At 33.8% G+C, this 17,800-nt stretch overlaps 1 protein-coding gene across 4 annotated transcripts in view; it reads right to left on the minus strand.

Moving 5' to 3' along the window:
• Cdh12 (cadherin 12) overlaps positions 1–17,800 on the minus strand; it is a 939,290-nt gene that overhangs the window by 170,635 nt on the left and 750,855 nt on the right. The window lies entirely within an intron of this gene.

The raw sequence follows: 17,800 nt of genomic DNA on the forward strand, positions 1-17,800 counted from the left end.
CCCCCTCTCTCTCTCTCTCTCTCCCCCCCCCAATCCCTGGTTCTGCTTGTTGGCTTTGGACTCAACAAGGGGTGAAAACCATAGTGTTTAGTGACACTTTGAAAACTTATTTGAGAAGAGAAAATATTTGAGTGAATATGTATCCATGAGGAGTGAACCAGTTTCTATTTTTTTGAGAGAGAGAATTTTTTTTAATATTTATTGTTTAGTTTTCTGCAGACACAACATCTTTGTTTGTATGTGGTGCTGAGGACGGAACCCAGGCTTCACGCATATTCTTTAAAAATCATAGTCAAGTATGACTGTAAGTAAGGCTAGGAGGAGGATACATGGAAAAGGAGAGGAGAAAAATGAATTATCATTTTCCTATTTCCAATTCTAGAGGATTAATGTGAAAGTGAAAGTCATTTGGTGACTTATCTTGTAATAGAGCATTGAAAAACTTGTTTCAGTTCATATCTATTCTACTACAATGTAATAACCATTTTTAAAAACACCTGAAATGAAGACTTTCTTTAGTACCAAAATGTTATTGTTTGCATATAAAGTGTCAACAGAAAAGTTCATGTATTGAGCAATGCAGGAGTGTTCAGAGGTAAAATGATGAGACTATGAGAGCTATAACACCATCAGCACATTAATTTATTTGCTAGATTAATAAATTTAGTGGACTCCTGGTGTGATAACCAGGTAGGGTATGACTGAAGGAAGTGGGGGCATGCCTTTGAGCACTTAATCTTATCCCTGGCTCCTGGGGCTCATGCACTTTCTCTCTCTCTTTCCCAGGTGCCACAAGTGATGTAGCTTTCCTCTTTCACACCCATCCATCAAGATATTCTGCCTCATCCTGGGCCTAGAGCAAAAGAATTGTCTGATGGTGGACTGAACCCCTGAAACCTGCAACCAAGAGCCCAAAACAAACTTTCCTACCTCTAAGTTATTTTTGTTGGGTACTTTAACCATAGTGAGGAAACATTGACTAATACACCACCATTAGTTCTTTTGTGATTCAGAATCTACAGAACGTATGTGTATATTGTCATGTATATATAAACAGAACAAATAAAATTGTTTACTAAATTTAATAATATACTGCCTGATGCAGTTGAGACAGGGGGATCACAAGTTCAAAGCCAACCTTACTAACACAGTGAGGCCCTAAGCAACTTAGTGAAACTTTGTCTTATTAAAAAAAAAAAAAGCAAACCCAGAAAAAAAAAAGAAAATATTTCTAGTACATGAAATAAGCTTAACCACTATATTGTTTTTGGTAGCATATCATTCAGTCAACCTATATGGATAATACTATATAATAATACTATATAGCACATAGTATTATTTTTATAGCTTAATAATGATAATAACTATTTTCACTGCTGTAATTTTTATTCTGGCATATTGATTGACAACAAAATATCCACTTGCTACATAAGTTAGTTAATAAAAAATCCCTGTTTTTTATTTTACTTTCTGTAATACAAGAGGGATTTTACTACTGGTAGCATAATGTATGTATCTGAAAACAGGAGAGAGATCAGTTAATTGAGTTGAGGATTGGCTTAGCTCAGTAGTTTCTCTTCTCTAGGTATTATTTGATTGTAATTGTGAACAAATAAGTCATCCTCCATTAAATGTAAATTCAACAGTAGAATGTAGGTATTTAAAAGACACAGGGAAAATTGTTTGAGGAACATGGTTCAATTTGGGAAAAGTACTTGCCTCAGAAGATACACAATGCAATTCATGTTACTGAATAGAATGGTTATAGTCTTTTCTCCTGTGAAGTTCATATCCAGGAATTTCAGTGGCAGATGGGAAGGCTGAGAGCACTAATTTTAGACATCCTATCATTTTCAGGTATGATGTTGTGTGTGTGTGTGTGTGTGTGTGTGTGTGTGTGTGTGTGTTAGTTACTTGGGTCAAACCTAGGGCCTCAAACATGATAGACAAGCACTTTTCCATTGAGCCATAGCCTCATCTCTGTTAGATTTTTATACAGTAATTCCTTTAATACACATGTACTGTAGTTACACATTTCCATTTTACAAATGAAAAAAATATGCACTTGCAAATTTCAAATCACTTGCCCACAGTCATTCAGGTACAAATTTGTGGCACTAATGTCATCTTTATCAAATAATAAAACCCTTTCATATAAAATTAAGGTTCAAAATGTGTTCTAAACTAAGTTAATTAGAAGTTAAAGCACCTAATATATAAAATGTATCCCACATATTAAAATGTCAGGATTTAATTCTCTAGTAATAATGAGATAAGTCATTTGGATTACTCTTTCCATTCCAAAATGATTTCTCAAAAATACCAGTTATTGTACATTGTAAGATAACATTTTTTAAAGTATGGACAGCTTATAGAATTTTAATGAGCTATGAACCAAATATGAGGAGAAAAAAAGGAACCCTGAGGGATAAGGATATTGCCTTACTAGCTGCAAATTGCTGATCCCTGAAACTAAGAATATCTAACACCCTCAGATTGAATTAGGAAGCAGAACCCAGAAATAACTTGTGTGAAGAAGTATGGCAAGAACCCTTCCCCCAACAATGGAGATCATCAAGTCCTTGTAGCCAACCAGTTAGAAAGCACCTGTGGCATGGGTCTAATACTTGGATTTGTGCATCTGTATGACTCAGATAATCTCAAGGTTGAAAACATGGTTTAAAGTAGTCCTACTTATGTTCTGCCCCATGTAATAATAGTAAAAAAATTCAAAGCTTTTATGAATGGCTTCAGTCAAAATCTTACAGTATTCTCAGAGAACACAGATCCAAATAAGGCAAAATTTACAAAGTCAACATAAAACAAAAGAGTTTAAAACTAAACAAGTCAAATGCAGATAGAAAATATTTTACTGTTTATAATTTTAGTAAAAAGGATAAAATAATTGCAGAGTAATTGTGAAAATATTATATTCTACAATAACTAAACAGAACTTCAAAAATGAAATATAATTACTCAAATTTTTAAAAAATGTATTATTATTTTCCACCAGTAGGCATAGAAGAATCAATATACAGAAATATAGGCCAGGAGAAATTTACAGTTCAACATGGAAAGGTAAAAAGACAGGGGGGAAAAATATAGATACCCAAAGAAATGAATGATTATGATGAGAAAGATATCAAAATTAATAGATTAAATCTTTTGGTACCTTTAAAAAGTCCCAGTCATCCAACAAAGCATGTCTGTTAAATAATTGCTCTGACATCCATTTAATTATTTTTCCTCACAAGGCAGTTCAGATTGTATAATTTTTTTGGCATCAGCTTTATTTTTATATTATTTAGCGTTACCAAATATTGTTTTATAAATAGATAATTGTTTCTTATTTTTACATATAAAATTTATGTTTATGTATTGAATTGCATCATCTGTGAGGATATTAAAATCATTCATATTTTATTTACTTTCTTGTGTTAATCCTGCTTTTTTAGTATTTATTTCATTTTTAATATAGTGTTAACTTCATTTTATTACATTTATTTAAATATTTGGTAATTCTCCAATTCCATGCCTTATTTGTTGGTGAGGGTTTTGATTAAGCATTATTGGCATTATTAAGCATTATTATATGAAATTTGTTTCCTCTGCTCACATGAGAATCTTTCACTCAAGTAACTGAAGTTTCTTATTATTAAAATATCTGGTATGCCTTATGGGTTTATGCTTTCTTTTCAGTGGTCAGTACACAAATCTTTTTTTTTAATTTTTTTTTTTAAAGAGAGATGAGAGAGAGAGAGAGAGGGTTGGGGGGGGAGAGAGAGAGAGAGAGAGAGAGAGAGAGAGAGAGAGAGAGAGAGAGAGAGAGTTTTTAAAAAATATTTATTTATTTTAGTTCTCGGAGGACACAACATCTTTGTTTTGTATGTGGTGCTGAGGATCGAACCCAGGCCGCACGTATGCCAGGCGAGTGTGATACCACTTGAGCCACATCCCCAGCCCAATACACAAATCTTTTTAAAGTGGGGACATTTCTGCCCAACATGCTTGCCACAAAGGATAGACTCTTTTCAGTGAACTCTAATGCTTGGGAGTGACTGACTGTGAGTTCATCATTTAGACAATTATATGGGGACTTTCATCTCAGAGTAAAGGCATTAAGGAAATATTGACTGAGTGTGGGATGAGAAATCATTTTTTAAAGAATTTTTTTTTAATGTAGATGGGCAGAATATATTTATTTATTTTATTTTATTTTTATGTGGTGCTGAGGATCCAACCCAGTGCGGCACACATGCTAGGCAAGCGTTGTACAACTGAGCCACAACCCCAGCCCCGGGAAATCATTTTTAACAAACATCATGGCCTCTTCTTCAAGGATGTAGCTTTAATATTTCTAATTTGGAGATTATTTTTTAATTCAAATGGAAGTATCACTTTGTAGAAATTCTTCATTTTTGCTGGTTTGGTATCATTGATCCCTCACATCTATTAGGATTTTCTATCAGCTTATTTGCACATGATTTATGCATATATGTATGCATGCATGTTTTGAGATTATGTAAGTATATGAGTGAATGAATGCCATTTTTTTCTGCTTGAGAAATTTTAGATAGAATAAATTGCACCAAAATTAAAATTTCTATTTAATGAAATTTTCACAAATGTTGAAACCAGTTAACCAGCACCCCAATAAATGTAAAAACAATTGCTTCACCCTTTAATCTTTTAGAATGTATTAAGTCTTATTTTATTGTATAGAATACATGGTCCTTCATAAATGGTTCATGTACATTTGATAAAAACATTTTCGTGTAACTTTTTTTTAAATTTATTTATTTATTTCTTACATACGTGACAATAGTGGAGCGCATTACATTCCCACTTATCCATTCACAGCACAATTTTTCGTAACTCTGTATATAAAGTATGTTCACGACAAATTATGCCATGAGCTCTCTTTTTTTGCATATAATTCTTAATACATCTTTATACCACAATTAATCATAACTCTGTTTGTATATAAGATACGTTGACATCAAATTCACATCTTCATACATGTATTTTGTATAATGATGACCCTCTCCTTCCACCATCCTAGCTATTCCCCTTCTCCCTCCCTTCTCCTCCCCTGTATTCTTTATCTAAAGGTAATTTTCCTCCTATGCTCTCCCTCATATAACATTTCAATAATTGAATATTAGATGAATTGGTTGATTGCATGTATTTTAATTTTTATTTGTGTATTACTTATTGTGAGCTGAGTGTTAAAATCTACAATTATGAGTAAAAATTTTCTATTTCTGTTTAGTTCTGTTTGTTTTTCTCCTTGCATTTGGCTGCTATTTTGCATTTGTAAAAGCCCTGAGGATTGCAATGCATTTCTGAAGAGTTTACCCTTTTCACAATGTTAACTTATCTCAATTTCTTTCTTTATGTATTATTTCCAGATTTTTATTAGTGCATTGTAGTTGTACATAATGGTGGAATTTGTTGTTACATATTTGTACATGCACATGATATAACAATATAATATGGCCAATGTCCCTCACCAGAATTTCCCCTTTTCCTCCCCTCCTCCCTCTGCCTTTTGCCTTTTCTCTACTCTACAGACCTCTCTTAGATTTTTCATGAGTCACTCTCCGTTCACCACTCCAACTTTATTTTCCTTTTATCTCTGTAGCTTCTACACATGAGAGAAAACATGATCATCTATCTACATGACTCACTAAAACTGTATTTTGTATATATGCCAAATTTTCTTTATTGATTTGTTGTTGAACACCTATGCTGGTTCCATTAAATTGTATCATTTTATCTCTGGAAACCCAGCTTGTTTGGAATTGCAATCTGTCTGCATTGTCTTTCTATGCTTACTGCTTCCAAGGTACTCCTTTTATTTTTAATATATTTCTGTCTACATGCTTAAAGTGCACTTACAATAGAGGTCTCTAGTCTTGTCATATTTTATCCACTCTGAAAATTTTTACCTCTTAAGTATCTTTTGTGTTGAATTATGTGCTCCCCAAAAGCTATGTTGGAGTGCCAACCCCAGCAATTAATTTGAACCTTCTTTAAAGAAGGGGTCTCTATACAGTTCATCATGTTGCACTGTTTTATTGGTTGCTACAAACTTTAGGTAATGTATTGTAAGTAAAACTGAATGTTGTCTTCTGATAAAGGTTCTCAAGACATTTCTTTGAAAGCAGAGAGATCTTTACTGCTGAGAGAACTTTATCTGGTGTGTCTCATTTCATTACTTTTTAAGGAAAGTCTTTTTTTTTTTTTTTCATTTTGTTCTTGGACACAGAGCATAGGCTTCACTGAACAAAATGGTCCTTGTTCTTACTGCCTGAGATAGTCAGTGAAATCTCTCCTCTGTGGCTGGTCAGTAACTTCCAACACATCCCCTTTTTTATTAAACCTGAATTGGGTCTCCACAGAAGATGCTTTCTGCAGGTTTGCAGGGCTGTGTCCATGCACAGTGCATGTTCAAATCCCTTGCTAAACCCTTTTTCTTACTTTGTAGTGCATTCTATGTCTTTTCTCCCCTTCCTACACAATCCCAGTCACATCAGTAGCTCCAAGATCTGATCTCTACTTCTCTACTCTTTCTTCTTCTTTTCTTTTAAATTGATTTATTTATTCTAATTTGATATATATGAGAGCAGAATGCATTTCCATTCATAGTAAACATATAGAGCACAAATTTTCCTGTCTCTGGCTGTACACAAAGTAGACTCACACTATTCATGTCTTCATACATGTACTTTCGGTAATGATGTCCATCTCATTCCACTGTCTTTCCTAACCCCATGCCCCCTTGCTTCCCCTTCTTCCCCTGTGCAGTTATCCAAAGCTCTTCTGTTCTTCCTATGTTCCCCAAACCCCATCCCAGTGATTGATCAGCATCATCTTATCAGAGAAAACATTCAGTATTTTATTTGGGGGGATTGGTTTACTTCACTCAGCGTAATATTCTCCAACCCCATCTATTTACCTGCAAAAATCTACTCTTTATTCTGAGAATACCTTTCTTGTGTCAATCACCCTTGTAAAATTAAAACCAAAAAGTGCCCCTAATCAGAATCTGGCTATGTGTGGTACTCCTTCCATGTTTTTTTTTCCCCCCTCAAGGATATCAAATTAACATGGCTCTCTCTCAGCCTTAGATATGGACATTATATATATGTGGTCCAGTTTTATAAATATTTATGATGAAAAATCAAATCTGGCACCAATGTTTCTATTGTATTACAAATAGAAGCCATATTGACATATTTTATGTCTTTAAGAAAATTCTTATTCTTTGTTCTGTTAGGACTCCTCCCCCACTTTCCAATTATTTGTGAAATTATTATATTCTATTTACTTCAATGGCAATTTGATGAAGAAATATGTTTGTTCAGTCTGTTTTAGAAACTCAAATTGTATCACTTTACTTTTCACATAAACTAGACATATTTTTACAATAATTTGTTATGCTTTATAGACCCATCTCATTTGTTTTCTGAGTTACTATTCAAATATTTTGGATAAGTCATATTTAATAATGAGTATGCATTCTTAAAAGGTTTCTGAAATAACCTTCTTAGGTGATTTGTTGGGAACAATTACAAGGATAAACATAGAAAAAGTCATTGAAGACATCCATTACAAAACTAAAACCCAACAGGAAAAGAATCTGCTGACAGAAGACAGAAGGAAATGGCTAACATTTATTTAAACCCTTCCAGGGTTTAGTTGTTGTTGTTTTAATGGCATCTCTTTCAGTTCTTATAACAATATTTTAGTGGCAAATAGTACTTACTCAATATGCTTGACAAAAACAATACCAATTTCCAAACACTTCCCCATCCTAAAACAAAGTTTATAAGCAGATCTTTTGTACTCCAGGGATCCTTCTCCCCTCAGAGCCTTCTGCTTTTCTAGAAATAGCACAGGTGTTTTTTAACAATATTCTGTAAGCCTTCTTATCCTTGCTATTGCCAGGTTTAATTATTCTCTATTATAATGTTTCTACAAATAACCCTTGTGAGAAACAAATATCTGGACCAATAAAATGATTTTTAGAAGTCTTTCTTCTTTTGTTATTTACAAAGCAATAATCTTACTGTAGGAAAAACTCTCACAACTATTTTGCTTTAATTCCCAATTAAGCTAAGCCTGCTTCTGTTGTATTAGATTCTAACATATGCATACAGTATTTCTTGTGATTCAAGGTGGGGATTATTGATATTCCTGTAGTAAATAAGCAAACTTTTTTTAAAAAAACACAAAATAAAATTTTATATATTGAAGTAACTATTGGTGCAAAGTTGAAATGTATCATACAATGAGTTCCTCATAATCACTCGTTAATCCTCATAATCACTGTTATTTCTGATATTTAGAATTAATTGTCACCTTGTGTATAAGCCAGATTTTTTTTTCTAAACACCTGGGGGTGAGAAATATAGGTGATAAAGTTTATATAACATTCTTAAATTCCAGAATACCCATTCTGACTGACAAGTGGCAGTGAAAATAGTGAGTGAAACTTCACATTAAATATAAAGTGAATATATCTGACAATAGAAATGAGTAGAGAACTACTCCGAACTTGGGTCCTTTCCTAAGAGGTATTAAATATTACCAAGGAAGAATATAATTTTTGTAAATGACAAGTTCTTTCAGAAATGTTAATCATATTACTTAAAATGTTTGAGGAACATGAAATATGTTTTCTAATCTTTTAGTGAATTTTCCACTAAACTGTTGTGACAGTGTTTTCAGTATGGATCACTTCACTGTATAATAACACATACTTTACTAAACACAGTTAAAAAGTAGGGAAAGGACATGAATCTGTCCTTTAGAAATTTAGGCTGCAACTAATCTCTTTCATATTTCATTTGATTCATGTAGTAGATAATCATATTTTGGCACTTGCTAGTCATCAGAGTAGTTAATAAAATTATTCCATTGCAATGCTTTTCTCAGAGGCAAAACTAATATGGCTAACTGTTCAATTGAAATGTTTCTTTTCTTTTTAGTGCTTTTGACAATGAAATGAATTGCACCATATTTTCATATTCATTTTTGTTAATCATTTGTAATATGCCAGCTTCTTGAGCTTTTGTCAATTTTAATTGTTTAGTTTTGGTTTATGGGTCAGAAATGGAAATAAGTGATATTAATAAATTCATGATATTCTTACCTTCTGAGGAAATTTCCTGTAATACTTACTTGGTAGCAAATATTAATGCTGGGTGAGCTTTTAAAAACATACTTTTAGCAATTTTGCATTTTTCTTCAAATTGACTATATCTCAATGAACTGTGAATCCAGAGGAAGCAGATAGGGAAGTAAGTAATGTTGCAACACAAACTAGAAGCTGCCTCTTTGAAACTCATTAGTATTGTTTTAGTTTTCATGTAAAAAAAAATAATAATAAAGTTACATGTTTGTAAGAATTTTCATTTTTGCCAGATACATTTTTTCAAAGTCCAAAAAAGAAAACCCCCCAAAAACAACTTCATCATGAATCTTTAGCCCTTAATACGAGTGTTGAAATCATTATAATAAAGCCACACCAACACTTCCAACAGAGACTTCATGCTACCACAGGCTAATGTGGGACTTGCTTTTCCTCTTCATATTTACACTTGTTTTTGCAATTTCCTTGTTCCTTTCTCTTTATTTGTTAATATTTGTTTTTCTTCTGGAAAAAAATATCTTCTAGATGCAACACTCTTTTTCTTCCTGATTCTATTTTTAGATATTGGTCTTAACCTCTTTTCAGTTTACTCAATTCACTATCCAATAGGTCAAAATGTTGTTCTGTAAGTACCAGATAGGAAATGTTTCTGTCCCTGAGAGCCATATATTCTCTGTTGGCCACAGTGTAGTTTGAGCACTGTCATAGACAATATGTAAATGGTTGAGTATAACAAATCCAAACTGTGAATTTAGTTCACAGACCACAGTTTGCTGCCCCTGTGTGACAGCTTTGTGATGAAGGCTTTCTGAGGACAAGGGTGGTTGTCTTTTTCACTTATTTTCAAACACTGCAGTATGCTTGTCACATAGATATCTGATTAACAAATGAATTTATTGAACTTATTCCTACAATAGAGAATTTAGGAAGAAGAAAATGATACACAATTTGGAAAGCAACTAGATGCTACAGAAATCAAAACTTAAGTAATTAATTATTTGGTTTGAGTATGAATTTCTGTGCCTGGGATGCTAGAACCGATTCATTTTGGAATTGTCTCATATAGCACACCTAATTCTCATGTGACTTTGGTTAAAATGAGCACATTTTCAGGGTTAACTTCTGAGTAGAACTTTATATAGTAGTTTCCTCTTCACTTCAGAGTTATTATGCTGAATTATTTCAAATTATTATGCTGAATAATTTCCAAACATAGACTACAAGTCCTTTATCATATTTGAATTACAGGTCTCAGAACTTTTGTAGTCTGCCATTTCACCTTTGAATCTTCTTCACTTTGTGGAGTGTTTTGCCTCGATAGTTATGACAGATCAGTGACTAGTACTTGAAGATGTTTTCTTTCTTTTTTTTTTTTTAAATGATGTTGTTAGTGCATGCATATCTTTCTACTTCAACACAGTACACAGATGAAAAAAAATATTTTTGAAAACAGAACTGACCTCTGTGGAATTCCGGTACAAGCAATTGAACCTCAGCAAGCTTCTATTACCAGCAGGGTTTTATACAGGTGCAACTGTTTTCCGATGATCACTTACCATAAAGCAATAGACAATTGGGCCAAGGTAGCCTCTTGCCTGCTTTTGTGTACAAAATATAAATAGAATGGAAGAAATAAGGGAAAAAAATCCCGCAGCTGGAAGGCAACTTTAAAGAAAAATGATGTTCATAGCTATCCTGCCAGTAGCTGGCAAAGCAGTTTTTATAAAACATATTTAATGTTTACAACCACTTGGAGGCTGGGGAAGGAGTAATACTTTGAAAATGTGTTTAATGTTTTGAACCACTCTGTGGCCGAGAAGCAACTCCTGCTAAAATATATTTAATGCTTAGAGTCATTTGGCACTTTAGGAGAAAAGAAACTTCTTGTTAATTTTTAACATTTATTGCTGATCAGTGGCTGCTAAAGCAACTATCAATTTGGCATGTTTTATGTTTAGGGACACATTGTGCTGCTACTAAAACAATTCATTCGCTTTTCTCAAGGCTGCACAAAATCTGTCAATAGCATTACCTTTGCAATTGCACCACCAATAAAAACATGGGAATCAGACGGAGGAATAAAATGCTCCCTGAATGCTCAGTCATAACATCCTATGGCCCTGAAAAGAGTTCTGCCATGCCAAGTGCCGTGGACATTTCACGGCTGACACAGGCGAGATCATAAGGCCCTGCTCAATTCCATCAAATGTGTTAAAGCCATGCAGAAGACTGTGAAGCAAAAGAGTAATCTGATAATTGATGCTTCTTACAAATCAACACCTTGTCTCCACATATTAAGATAAAAGAGTCCTCTACACCAAAGCAAATGTAAATTGGAATAGAAGGTCCATTGTGTTATTAAATAAACTTGGTTTAGTTTGTAGAAAGGAAGATGGTAAATATTGAACTTTTGTCAGAAGGAGAGACTGAGAAAAGAGAAGATGATAATTAGCAGGAACATCTGTAATTTAGGCTTTCTCTGGCTAGTCTCCTCAGAATGCTCACCACATCGGGAACAGGACATGTCCCCCACTTATTGACTGCACTTTTCCAGGGATTGTGTTAAGTGGTATGTGCACATTTTTCCCCCCTTGGTACTTCCAATACCTTTGAGAAGAAGATATTTGAATTATTCACTTGCTGGTAAGAAAAGCAAAACACAAACAAGAAATATCACCTATCCCAATGAAATAAGAAAAGGTATTTGGACTCATACCAAAGTGTGGTTTGAAATCTTTACAAATTCAAAACCCATATGTGATTTCAAATATATGATACAGCTAAGCATGTTGGCACACACCTGTAATCCTAGTAACTGGGGAGGTTGAAGAAGGAGGATTGCAAGTTTGAAGCCAATCTTAGCAATTTAAGTGCGGTCCTAAGCAGCTTAGCAAGACCCTGACTCAAAGTTAAAAAAAAAAAAAAAGTAAAAAGGGTTTTACATAGATAAAATGTTTTTGCTGTATTTTATGAAAAAGCAAGTAGGACATGGAAAACCAAGGGCTTAGACAGTGAACCTCAGATTCATGGGCAATTATTCCCAGGCATTAAAGCTAGTGAAATGATTTTCCTCATTGACTACCCAGATTTCAGAATTGCTATTCATTATCCCAAATTTTCACAGAACTGTATGCAGAAATTATATCATGCTTACCTTACCATCGTGTTCTAGGTGTGCCTGGGGTAAGCAACTTGATTCTGTAGTTTAACAGGGTTCAAATATAGATAAGCTGATTTCAAGGACCCTGTCCCATCTGGACTTGATTTAGATGATGAGGTCCTGGTTGGGGTCTAAGAAAGGGCTTAATATATATTACAGGAGAGGAATGTCCAGAATCATGACAGCGCAGGAGGCAACAGAGTGTTAGGCAGAATGTAAAAGGATCAAAATTATCAGTTTCCTCAAGTTTATGCCTTTGTGTCATCCCATGATCTGAATGAGGGCTGGGCTTATTTCTAAGAATAGGGCGGAAGTCATGGGTCTCACTCTCAAAATCAGATTATAAACTATATCTTCAATCAAGGTTTCTCTTTCTCTATTTTTGTCTCTTTGCTGACTCTGTTTCTCTCCCTGTCTCTTCCTCTCACTCTCTCTGCCCCACTCTCTCAGCTGCTCTTGGGGAAAACCAGCTGTTGTGCTGTGGTATATCCCTGTGAGGTTGTGTAGCAAGGGACTGAGGACTAGTAATGATCACACGAGTTAGTACAGGAGCAAATTCCCACCTATCCAAGATTAAGCCAACCTCAGCCAATAGTTTGACTATACCTCTTAAGTTTTGGGTTAATGCATTAGGTAACAATAAATAATTGATACACAACCTTCATCACTTACTATAAAGGAATCTCATTAGTCATGAGACAAATTAGAACCATCTTCTATCTGGTGGTGGAACACTAAGAATACTGCACTGGCTCTCTGATATCTCCCACAAAAATATATATCTTTATTTAAACATGAGGCAACTACACAAACTCAAAATGAGGGATATTCTAAAAAACCACTGGCCAGAAATCTCCAAAAACTGTCATGTTGGCCAGAAAAAGGCAAGGAAGTGCTTCAGATTGAAGGAACTAAAGACATAAAATGTAAATGTGATGTGTGATTTGGAACGTGAGCTTTATAACACCTCATTGAGACAACTGATGAAAGCTGACTCGGGTCTAAGGATTAGAGTGTAAATTCCCATGTCTGAAGACTAATTTTGGTTATAGAGTGAGAATGTATTATGTGTAAAATCGTCCACGTGCTGCCTTGGAGTTCTTGACAAGGACAGTGCTTATGGGCACAGACAGACACCCAGGAGTTTCCTGCTCCCCTGTCCTATGCAGCTGCTCTCAGTTGTTACGTCAGGCACTTAGAGAAGGCAACATATCTATTTTATAGTTTGTTGGGTTTCCCCGCCCCCATTGGAATCTCTCTGAAAATAAGTAAGTGGGGGCATTTATATGAGTTTCTAAATTGTAACAATGATGTAATAAGTTAATGCTAAAAATAGTTAGAATCTTCATTTTTTCCTTCCTGGAGATATTCTTTTTCTGTACAAACATGCAATGCATACTCTATAGTCAGAAACCTCTGAAAGACCCTAAATAATTTTATTTTAGCATTTTTCCCAAAACTTTATGTGAAAAAAAAATAGTTATAAGAAAATAAGAAAGGAATACTTTTTATTCTTTTTTATTAAGCCAGTTGTTAATTTTTTTCAATGTACCAACTTCTACTAAACTTTTTTTTCTAAGAAGGAGAATAAGAAATTCCTATTCTTCAGATCGGTTTTCAGTAGGAACCCTATCCTCAAATTATATTATATTATATAATATATAATATATTTACTATAAGGCAATAATAGGCATTACAAACTCCTAAGATTATCTAAAAACGAAAGCTAAAATTAAGTTTTCCCAAGATTTTATTTAGTAGCTTCTAACCCTAGAAAAACAGTGTAATTATGATTAATTTCTTTCCAAAGAGCCTAGAAAATGTTCTTATTTTCTCAGATACAGAATTTACTAAGTTTTTATATTGAAAAAAATAAAACATATAAAATAATGCACAAAGTTCTTTTTCTTTCTTTTTAAAGATGAAATCAAATAAAGGATAAAAATTTCCAGTTACATTATCTAGTACCTTGGTATTGCTTAGGGAGCAGAACATTTTACTACATAAATTATGATTCATGATTCAGAATTGACAACTACTAAAACATGTCATAGAGACCTGGTTATTAATAATCTAATAAGCTGTCTCAAAATGAGTTAGCTGAGGCAAAGAAAGAGAACACAATTGTGAATATGGATTTAAACACTTGAATTCTTCCAGTGCTCCATGGATAGTAACTTAAACTGCATAATCTACTGATGCATAATCATCAGACATTAAAGAGGGCACATTGCAGCAATTCATTGTAACTCTAGTGATCTTAAAGAATTAAGACCACATTCATAAAGTCTATATTCGTCTCCAAGGAGTAGCTTTGAGTTGGAGAATATCTGGATCATTAAGTAATTTCCTTAGGTCAAAGTGAAAGCACTTTATCTCTGAATATTACTTCCATGGCATATTGGATATAGCAGGAGTTGGTAACAGAGTGACCTTTCTCTTAAACAATTCATAGATTCACTAGAATTTTCTTCAACTTAAGAAATTAAATGCACTCCATAGTGTTATAAGTCTTAAATATTGATTTTCCTCTAAAATCTCCAACTGTTCTTATCACCACCATTCTCTCTTTGTACACTTATGTTCCATGTAATGTTAACTTCACTTCATTTCATTGCAGGTTATTTGAATACCATGATTTCAGGTTTCTAATACATTACTGACACATTGACATTTGTATGAGACACTTCATTCCACTGATACTTCATGTTCTCTTTTGTATTACAAAATAAGCTATTTCACTGTATGCATTTTTCAATTGATTGTTTCTTCCCTTTTAAGAAAATGAAATCGCCACATTCTTGATAGTTACAAAGTTATTTCATAGGAAATGCCTCAAACACAGACACCTAGAGCACACAGTGAGATGTGCTGCAACCACAGATAGCTAACATTGTGAATTTAACAGGGAGAGTTCCATCCAGTCTCGACCAGTAATTATTTAAATATTCCCAGAAAATAATAAGAGGAAGCATTGTCTAGATTGTTTGGTGCTGGGTGGTAGGTAGGAAAACAGAGAAAATATAAACTTTTCTTTGCTTATTAGAGCAGGGAACCATTTCCACTGGGTAATATGGGCATACTTGAGAATGGAATTCAAGAACTCTTGGTATATACAGTAACTACAAGTTCTGGATACACAATAGTTGTTGGTAAGCTTTAAATTAGTCATGGAAAAAGAGAAGCAGCAGATGCCACAACTCAAGGTGGCTCTCCAGTGTTTGGGGGGCTTATATATATGGGGGATTATGAAAAAAGGCAACAATGCACAGTACGTATTCTACTTTTAACATTTAATTCATAGGTGGTGCTTGTACCTCTGTATTCATTTGAAAAGAGCACCTTATGTAAATGTATTTCAATAATACCCAGGCTAAGCTACAATATGTAAATAGGTTGAGGTCCAAAAGAAATACTCCTGCTATAAAAAAAAAAATGAATACACCTCAGGGACTCTCACCATCATGTATATCCATAAAACTGGGATCTTAATTTTAATGTTATACTCCATGTGTGTATAATATGTCAAAATAAAATCTACTGTCATATATATCTAAAAAGAACAAATAAAAAGAGAAAATAAAACAGAGAAAGTGGATAGGGTGGTGAAGGCCTATAATCTCAGCTGCTGCAAGACTGAGGCAGGAGGATCACAAATTCAAAGAAAGACAGGGAAACTTAGTGAGAACTTCTCTTACAATAAAGTGAAAATGGCTGGGGGTGCAGCTCAGAGGTAAAGGGCTTACTTGTGTAGGCGAGGAAGACCCTGGGTCCATCCCTACTACCATGGGGTGGGGAGGGATGTGTTGCAAACCAAGTTAAGATTTTACTGGAGTCTCTTGAGTAACCAATCGAAATTTCAGTAATGGCACAGGACAGCACACTTCACAGAGCCTCATTTTCTACAGACCTTTCCAATTTCTCATGATCTCATAGTATATGGTGTCAAACCCCCAAATTGCAAAAGCTGCATTCACTTTGCTTTCTCACTTACCTACCTTGCTCTTTATAATTCACATTGATTTCTCTCTCAGGCACTAGCTACAAATTTTCTAAATCAGGGCTTCAGCTTTTTCAGCCCTATACTTTATCCTAATCAACAAAAGACATAATTGTTTATCTAATGAGACAAAATTTCTAATACTGTAACAAGATGCGTGTGTTTGCATTAAGGATGTTGTTTTAGTAATAGAGTCACTTAGCATTCCAAACTCATGTCGATATTTCTAATTTATACAAAGTGGCTGGGTTAAACTACTTATCCACTGAATAGCTCTGCCTTCTTAAAAGCCTTTGTCTCAAAGTATATTACCCCTACTTTTCTCCCCTCTGTAAAATAAAGACACAATTAATAAAATAGTTCACTTCATTTCCTGAGATTATTTTCTAATACAGCATGCTTCTTCACTATTGCATTTCTAAATCTCCAGCAATCATAACACTGCAGAAAATGGACAACTCAAAATGTACCTGAAAATGAATGAGATCTGCAGCTTTTCCTTTGATTTCTTAGGTAAAGGAGAGAATATGGTCTCTGAATGCCTGATAAGGTCATACATACAATTTCAAGTGCATTTGTTGTAAATATATGTGACAAGTTCTACAGCCACTAACTTGTTTCTGCCCTAAGGCAGTGTGTGCAATCTTCACTGCATGTCCTGAGTGGGTTGTAGGGGAGTGGTAGCCCTTTGAGACATTAGGAAATATTAGCAATGGCTCAATACAAGTTTCAAGTTTAACCTATGTGCAAACAATAGCTTTATCTTCCAAATGTGATAGGAAGTTCCAAAAGATAATTTCTTTAATCAGGAATATTAAATGGAAACTTTGTCTCTTTTCTTTTTTTCTCGATCTTCTTTTTGATTATAAAAATTTTAAACATTCAGAAACTGAAAAAAAAATGTTTTGTGAATGCTTGTGATTGGAACTAGAAGTGATAGGAACTAGAATACAAGAAGAATTGGCAGTAGTGACTGAGGAGTAAGAATTTTAATTAAAAATTTCCATTAAGGTTAGAATTATCTACTTAATTAATATTATATATATATATATATGAGTTTGTAAAGTCTTTGATTTGGAAATATGAATTTATATTAAATATGGAGTATTAAGAATTATGTCACCATAGTAAAATTCTAGATTTATTCTAATAATGAAATCACATTATCATTTGCTTAGTTGTTTTGTAGTGTAAATAATATGGAATACTTATATACACAAAATAAATGATCTTACCATTCTTGGATCTCTATCAATACTACAAATAATGTAAAACACAACTTTTCTGAACTCTTTAAGATGAGACTCAATACACACTTTGGTTAAGTTTTGCATACTTGAGACATAATTTCTCTCTGGTATTTGGTGATATAAGATAGTTATATTCAGCAGTCAGTTGGTGTCTAGAATTGGTAAGTATAATCAATTTCAATACAAATAATTTTTATACTTCAAATATAAGGGGGTGTTATGAGGTCAGG

The sequence above is a fragment of the Ictidomys tridecemlineatus genome, chromosome 1, assembly GCF_052094955.1.
Source record: "Ictidomys tridecemlineatus isolate mIctTri1 chromosome 1, mIctTri1.hap1, whole genome shotgun sequence".
Taxonomy (NCBI): domain Eukaryota; kingdom Metazoa; phylum Chordata; class Mammalia; order Rodentia; family Sciuridae; genus Ictidomys; species Ictidomys tridecemlineatus.